The sequence below is a fragment of the Adiantum capillus-veneris genome, chromosome 24 (assembly GCF_014529385.1).
Source record: "Adiantum capillus-veneris isolate H3 chromosome 24, ASM1452938v2, whole genome shotgun sequence".
NCBI classification, from domain to species: Eukaryota; Viridiplantae; Streptophyta; class Polypodiopsida; order Polypodiales; family Pteridaceae; genus Adiantum; species Adiantum capillus-veneris.
In genome coordinates this window covers 1,371,509-1,380,084 of record NC_140954.1, presented here as the reverse complement: position 1 = coordinate 1,380,084, position 8,576 = coordinate 1,371,509, and positions in this window count along the sequence as shown.

Sequence of the window (8,576 nt, the reverse complement as noted above, 5' to 3'; positions counted from 1 at the left end):
TTTAAGTACACCATTCAGGAAAGAAAATTGGTGGTTCAGCAACCAATGAGAGAGCCTAAATCAAACGAGTCCTACGATGGGCCAGAGAACGCCAAGAAAATAGACCTAGTAGAGCCGGGAGAAAGTCCTCGACCTGCTTACATTGCCACAGATCTAAGCCGGGAAGAAGAGGACTTGTTGATCAAAACGCTTAAGGAATTTCGTGATGTATTTGCCTGGTCGTACAGAGATCTAAAAGGAGTAGACCCTAACATTTGTGAACATTCAATCCCTCTAAAGTCTGATGCAAAGCCAAGCAAACAACGTCCATACACGTACAATGAGACATTCGCCAAAAGGATCAAGGAAGAGATAGACAAACTTATGGAGGCTGAATTTATTTATGAGATAGAGCACACGGACTGGGTGTCACCGATAGTGGTGGTACCTAAGAAGAACGGGAAATTACGAGTGTGTGTGAATCTCAAGAAGGTAAATGCAGCAACAATAAGGGAAAACTATCCTCTTCCTATCACGGAACACGTCCTGGAACGAGTAGCAGGCAAGTAGGCCTATAGCTTTATGGACGGATTCTCTGGTTATAACCAATTGGGGGTCAAACTAGAAGATCAATACCAAACAGCGTTTGCAACAGAATGGGACATATATGCGTTTAGGGTAATGCCATTTGGCTTGACCAATGCTCCAACCACATTTCAGAGATTAATGACACATGCTTTTAAAGAATACTTGCGAATATTCTTGGATATTTACATGGATGACTTGTGTGTCTATTCCCTATTGAGAGAAGACCATATAGATCATCTTAGAAAGGTATTCGAAAAATGCAGAACGTATAGGATTTGCCTCAACCCAGAAAAATGTGTATTCATGGTACTGACGGACGCAAAGCTGACCCCGAACCCCGATGGCCTCTAAAACGCCGGGAGCCGAATGGCCTGCCTCGAGCCCACGGTAAAGTGAATAGGGGGCACCACCTAGCTTTGAGCGGCTAGGACGCAAACCACAATGATATGAACACCGCAAACTTACACACCGAGAGAGAGAGAGAGAGAGAGAGAGAGAGAGAGAGGAGAGGGAGGGAGAAATTTGCAAATGATGAAAACCCTCGGGGGTGTGAGGGTGAATTATTTCTGCAATATTTACAAAGTGGCACGCCGTGGTGGTAGAGAGGTAGGGAGAGGAGGTGGTGCAACCTACTTGGTGCGTTCTCTAAGACGACTCAATGATTGTGAATACTTGCTACCAAGAGGGTGTATACGTGCGTGCATCGACCATTGGAGTCGAGAGATGGATGTGGTTCCCTTCGCATGGTGCAATTTCCAAGGAAAATCCAACACACAAGCCCCCTCCCTGTGATGGTGATAGTGTTAATCCTTCCCACTACACTCTACCAAATGCTTGGCTCCTCATGAATTGCCCCCCCCCCCCCCCCGATAGTGACCTCTCAGTGCCAATTTATAGGTGTTGGCTGCTTGGATTATGGTAAACCCAGTGTGGTTAGGGTAAGCTTAATCGGGGAGACAAAGCAAGTGGTGGGCCCGGTGTGGTTGACCCTTGCTTTGTTTTGGGAGGTTATTAAAAGATGGGAATCTCTAGGTGGGCCTTTGTGACCATCACCTAGAGAGAGGATATTTACAAAAAAATGGGAATTTACAATGGCTCGGGTGAAAATGAAGAAAAATGATGAATATAACCTATAAATTACTAGAATGGCGTCGTGGTTGCGTGTTGCCGGCGAATGGTGTGTGTGTGTTGTGCGGTGCGTCGTCGGTGTCGAGCGTACTTCTTTTCGGGGTCGGCGGACAAGGCAATGCCTTCGGCGCATTTTCTCTTTTTGTTGTTAGCGGCGCGTGCTTTGGATCCTTCTTCTTTTTCATCGATGTCGTAGTCGTAAACCTTTGGGTTTTTTGTATTTGTGGTGCGGTGCGTATATGCGTGTGCGTGTATGTATTGGTGCATGAGGGCGGATGTGTGCGTATTTGTATATGTATGTGTGTGCGCATAAGCGTGCGTAGGAAAGGGGGGCTTAATATTATTATGTAATTAATATATACATTATATATTTTATTTATTTATTTTCTCTGTTGGTTGACGGTCGACTACCTGCTACGCTACGCGAGGCGGATTGGGGGGGAGATGGGGTCAGAGAGAGAGTGTGGGTGTGTGTGGAGAGAGAGAGAGAGAGAGAGAGAGAGAGAGAGAGAGAGAGAGAGAGAAGATTTGGTCTGCTGCGGCCTGAGCACCCGAGAGGGAGAGAGACAGAGATTGGTCTGCTGGCGGGTTCGTGCGTAGCGCCAGAGGGAGAGAGGGTGGGGTGAGATGGTGTGTGTGTGTGTGTGTGTGTGTGTGTGTGTGTGTGTGTGTGTGTGTGTGTGTGTGTGTGTGTGTGTGTAGAGAAAGAGAGAGAGAGAGAGAGAGAGAGAGAGAGAGAGAGGTTCTATGCCTGCTGCCCGTGAGGAGAGAGAGAGAGAGAGAGGGAAATGATCTGCACCTTCGGGCTGAGAAAAAGGAGAGAGAGAGAGAGAGAGAGAGAGAGAGAGAGAGGTTCTATGCCTGCTGCCCGTGAGGAGAGAGAGAGAGAGAGGGAAATGATCTGCACCTTCGGGCTGAGAAAAGGAGGAGAGAGAGAGAGAGAGAGAGAGAGAGCCTTCGGGCTGAGAGAAGGAGAGAGATATGGGGTGAGGGAGAGGGGGGGATAGGGTGTGTGGATAATAGAGAGAGATAGAGAGAGAGTGTGTTTTTCTGCGCCTTCACAGGCTCGTGAGAGAGATATAGGGTGAGGTCCGCGCCTTCGTGGGCCGCTGGACAAGAGAGTGAAGGAAGGGGGGGGGGGGGGGGGGGGGGGGGTTTGGCAATGGAGTGGGGTAGAGGGAATGTGTGGGTGAGAGAGAGAGGGAATAGTATCTACTGTCTTGCATGGTAGCTTAAGGACGAGAGGGGGGAGAAAGTCAATGGGTGGGAGTGGGGGAGAATATTAGCGGGCCAAGGGAGGAGGGAATGAGGCCGAGGGGAGGGTGAGGCGAGCGGGTGGGGAAGAGGGGGGAGGGGTTAGGGGAAGAATATTAGGGGGCCAAGGGGGGGGGTAATGAGAGTGGGGGAAAAAAAGTGTGAGGGGGGGGGGGTGTAAAGGGTGAGTGTAAGAATACGGGAGAGCGGAGGGGGGGCGTTTCTATGCGGCTCACACAGAGGGAGCACGAGAGAGGGGTCGGGGGGTGAGTGCTCAAAGTTTGCGCCTGGCCGGGGGGAGGGGGGGTGGTAAATTTGGGAGAGAGGGAGAGGGGATATTAGAGAGAGGTATGTAGAAGAGAAGAGAGAGAGAGAGAGAGAGAGAGAGAGAGAGAGAGAGAGAGAGAGAGAGAGAGAGAGAGAGAGAGAGAGAGAGAGAGAGAGAGAGAGAGAGAGGGTGTTATTTCATCCAATGCCCGTCGGGCGGGGGGGGGGGGGATAGGCTACCGAGGGGGGTGTGAGAAAGGGTATCTGAAACTGAGGGTGGCCGGCTAGGCTAGGGTATGGACCAACGGGACTGAGGGTGATAAGGCCGGCAAATCGAAGGGGGGGGGGGGGGGGGTGTGTCATGCCCGTAGGTGTGTTGGGAGGATTGATCAGGCGGTGCCGAGCCCTCCAACAGTGTTGCCAAGGCTTCAGCAAGGAAAAATAAGTTTTTTTTTTTTGTTCTTTTTCTTTGATTTTCAAAAGTCGGCTATCATTAGCCCTCTCCCTTTGGCTAGAGGCATTCATGCTTCTAGCCCTTCTTCTGCTTCTTCAGCTGTAGAGTTAGAGGGTTCTCCCTCCTCTGGAATTTCTAGCATGAATTCTGGGTCAAACCTAAGAAAATACCTTCTCAGTCGCCATCCATTGACCCTAGTCTTGTGAATTCTCCCATCTGCTTCCATCAGCTTATAGCTGCCGTTGTCATAGCGTTTCTTGATGATGAATGGCCCTTCCCATCTGGGTTGAAATTTCTTATCCTTCCTAGTGTCAAGTCTGTTGCCGTATTGCAGTACTAACATGCCTCTTTACAGTCCCTTTTCTTTAAGCCCTTGATTGAAAGTAAGCCGGCGTCGTTCTACCTGTGCTGCATAGTGATTGATTGCTTCTTATCTATCTAGTTGGAGTCTCTCCAGATCCAAGATGTGGTTTCGGAGGTTTACAATCGGATGATGTGTCTGGCTAGCCAAAACTCGTAAGCTGGCTATCGGTACCTCAATGGGTAGAATTGCCTCCTTCCCATAAACTAGATGGAAAGGGGTGAAACCTAGTGATATTCGGAATGTTGTTCTATAGGCCCAAAGAGCTGACATGAGGTGTTTATCCCAGTCCCTTGTGTGATTGTTCACCTATTTTGTGATGATTTTGCAAATCATTCCATTTACCTTCTCTACCAGACCATTGCATTGTGGATAGTATGGTGTGGAATGCCGACGTGTGATGCCTAACTTCTTCATTAGTTCTCCCACCAAATCACCTCTAAATCCTGGTCCTCTATCTGATATTATCTCAAGAGGAGTGCCAAAACGGCAAATGATATGCTCAAAAATGAAATTTGCCACTTCTTGGACTGTAATGCAGGTGGTGGCTGTTGCTTCTGCCCATCGAGTCATGTAGTCTACACCCACTATGATGTACAATTTACCTGATTGGGCCCTTGGTAAAGGACCGATTGCATCTATTCCCCATTTCTCAAAAGGACCATATGAGATGATAGGGGTTTGTGGCTCGTAGGTTAACGTGCGATCACTGGCCACTTGACAAGCCTTGCATGTTTTACACCAATGGTGTACATCCCTGTTCAAACTAGGCCAAAAGTATCCTGCCTGTAGAATCTTCCTACTGGTGATATCTAAAGCAAAATGACCGCCGCAGACGCCGTCATGGCAACTTGAAATTACCTCTGTGATTTCACTGGAGGTTGGCACCCGCCTGAGAATTTAATCTTTGCCCTTACAATACAAGTGGTCGTCTATAAGGCGGTACCTAGTAGCCTTCCTTACCAGTCACTGTTTTTGGCCTTTGGTGTGTCCTGCTGGACATTCTCCGGTATCTAGAAAACTGATGACATCAGGCATAGCATCACTACCTTGGAAGAGGGGTAGCTTTAATTTGATCGCCCCCACGGGAACGTCTTGTATTCTTTCTTTAGCTAGAGCATCTGCCTCTTGATTTTCTGCTCTGGGGACATGGAATAGTTTCACTGCTCCAAACTTCTTTAGAAGGTCCTTCACTTGGCGAAGTTGACCAAGTAAAACCTGATTTTTACAATCCTAGGTGCCATTTATCTGCCTTATCAAAAGCAAAGCGTCGCCGAACACATTTAGGCGCTGAATTCTTTGTGAAATACATTGTTCCAACCCAAGAATTAGGGCTGCATATTTTGCTTCATTGTTGGAGTGGGAGTGTAATAACTGCCCAATGGAGAATACTCTTTCTTGTCGTTCATTGAAAATGACCATGCCTGCTGCAGACTGATCCATTGTTCTCTTGTATGCTCCGTCAAAGAAAAGAGAGTGAGCTCTCTCTAGCCTAGGACTTTCTATCGTTGGTGTTTCTTCCTTTGATTCCGTGTTGACCTTCAGCTTCTTCTCATAATGGCGATGAGTGAGAATTCCCGCTAAACTAGCCCTGGTGGAGTTTTCTACTTGCATGGTGTAGTCAAACTCTTGTAGTCTAATTAACCACTTTGAGATCCTAGATGAGACATCCACGTGTCGCATTACATATGGGAAAACCTCCTCTATTGTCAGGATTACAAAGGGTCTAGGCAGGAGATAGGAGCGGAACTTTGTGGTAGCAAACATTAGTGCCAGAACCATGTGTTCTACTTCGGTAAATCCTTTTTCTGACGGGGTCATGACACGACTAGAGAAGTAAATAGGGCGCATGAAAGAAGTTTTGGGGTCCTTTTGCATTAGCATTGCTCCGAGTGTATCACTTCCCACACTAGGATTCACATAAAATGGCTCGTCCCACTTAGGAGGTGAAATAGTGGGAAGCTTAGCTAGGATTTGCTTCACCTCAGTAAACTGCTGCTCATTCTCTTCATTCCATGAGAAGACATCCCTCTGGGTGAGTTGTTGTAGGGGGAGGACCACTTGAGATAGCAGGTGAATGAACCTGCTTAAGTATCTTACCTTCTGAAGGAAAGAAACCAGCTGCTTGGCAATGGTGGGTGATGATAAAGATACCAAGGCCTGAATCTTGCTAGGGTCAGCCTCGATTCCTTTTGCTGAAATTACATGACCAAGGAGAGTGACTTTGCTTTCACCAATGTGACACTTGTCCACGTTGAGTTGGCCACCCAAGGTTTGCAGCCTGGTTAATCCATCATAGACTTTGCTTAAATGAAGGGCTCGTGAGCTATAAATGCAAAAATCATCTATGAAAACCCGTATTGATGTTCCAAAGTAGGGTTGGAAAACAAAAGTCACATAGCGTTGAAACGTGGCCGGGGCGTTAGTGAGGCCAAACGGCATCACTCTGTAGGAAAAACATCCCCAAGGTGTGATGAAGGTTGTCTTCTTTTGATCCTCCTCCGCAATGCTAATCTGGAAGTATCTTGAGTAGCCATCGCATACTGTGTATCGCTCGTGACCTGCCACTTCATTGAGTATTTCATCCTGGAATGGGAGGGGAAAGTGGTCCCTCTTCGTGGCTGCATTGAGAGGTTTATAATCCACACAGACTCTCCACTTACCTTTTTTTTTTGGTGTGACTACTACTGGGGAGACCCATTCTGAGTCTTCGACAGGGTAGATGAAACCTGCTTGTAGCAAACTTCTCACTTCTTTAAGCAATGCCTCTTGTTGGATTACTCCAAGTCTTCTGAGCTTTTGTACTACGGGTTTACTACCTTCCTTGAGCTTTATGTGGTGTTGTACTACTGTAATTCATGTGATCTTATCATAGCCATCAATGAACAAAGTAGTGAAGTTACCTAGCATGGAGACGTACTCCTTCCTTTCTTCATTGGTTAACTCATTTGAGAGCATTTTTTGTAGCTTACCTGCATTATCCAAAGACTGCATACCTGATGATCCTTCTTGGTTTATTGAGGTTATTTCAGATTGTGTTAATTTGTTCGGGTCTTTAAGAATGACCCCCATTACTTCGATGCTACTGTCACTTCTGTCGGTGGTGGTCGTCTCTTCCCCTGAGGTAGACGAGTAGTCGCTAGTGGAATCATCTTCTAAAGCCTCCAAGATCATGTTGCGCTACTTTGCAGTCCTCATGTCGTAGAATATGGACTTCCCTTTAGCATCCTTCATCTGGATCATCCCGGTGCTCCAGTCTTGTTTAGCTTCCATAGCCATAAGCCAAGGCCTCCCAAGAATGATGGGGTAGCCCTCCCCTTTGTGTGGCATCACGAAGATGTCTACCTCCACTTCTGTATTGAATGCTTTTACTTTGACTGCATTTATAATGCCTACGCATTTCACTCTTACATTGTTTGCCATCTTGGCTCGGCAGGGTGCCGGCCTACTTACCTCTAGACCTAGATGGTGCATCATCTTTTCACTCATGACGCATATTTGCGCGCCACCATCTATGTAGACGTTTGAAATTAGTTGCCCCTTGATGTGAGCGTCCATGGTTGGCAGGATGTTGTCGAGATCCCTCCCAGAGATAGCCCCAGCTATCCTGGGCCTTGATTTCCTGGTACTTACCATTTTTGTCCATTGCCTCCTCATTCTGGGTGCAAGGTGGAGTAATTGGGGCCAAGTTATCTTCGGGCCCTGCATTAACACATCCTGAACTAAGTCATAGGGTTTTGCATACTCACCTAGTGAGAAGTCCACGATGTCTATCTTCCGTCGCGGTTTAGCTGCTTGCTTGCTAGACTCGGCCTTTCCTTTCATCTTCTCTTCTCTTTGAGATGCCTCCTCGTGCCTCGCACGTTTCACTCCCATAGCATCCACTTCTTCTACCTTCGATTTTCCTTTGTGCTTCTCTTGAGCTAATTCTTCTACCTTCGCCTTCCCTTTAGCCTCCAAGCTAATAACACTCACCGCTTGGTTCACAGCAGGTGGTGGGGGTAGTGGCAGAATAAAAGGTTGGGGTGGTGGTTGCAGTTGTACAGGTGGTCGAAGGATTTGGACCGGTGGAATTGGTCCTGGTTTCCTAGGTGGTGGTGGTCTTGCTCTTGGCGGAGAGATCTGATTCTGTCTCCCCCCTCTATTGAAATTTTGCCTCCTCGGGTGTGGGCAGTAGTACATTCCATGGCCATCTTCCCCGCAGTTGTAACAGTGGTACTCTGGGTTCTGCCTTCGTTGTCCCCTTCCTTGTTCTGGGTTTCTTCCAAATGCACAAATAAACTCTCTAGTTGGGTGGTGATGCGACTCAGCAGGTCTTGCTGCTCTTCTGATGCCTCTTGCTGCAGGTCTTGCTACTCTTCTGATGCCTCTTGCAGTTGGACTCTATGATTGGCTGTTGCAGCCACTGGGGTTGGTCGGGCCGAGCTTGTTTCCTCTGACTCGTTTACTCTTGCTTGCATGCGCAGCTTCTTGTCTTTAAGGCGGGCTACTTCGACTGCCAACTCATATGTTGCAGGAAACCTTCCCTTCACCTTCTCTCTAAGC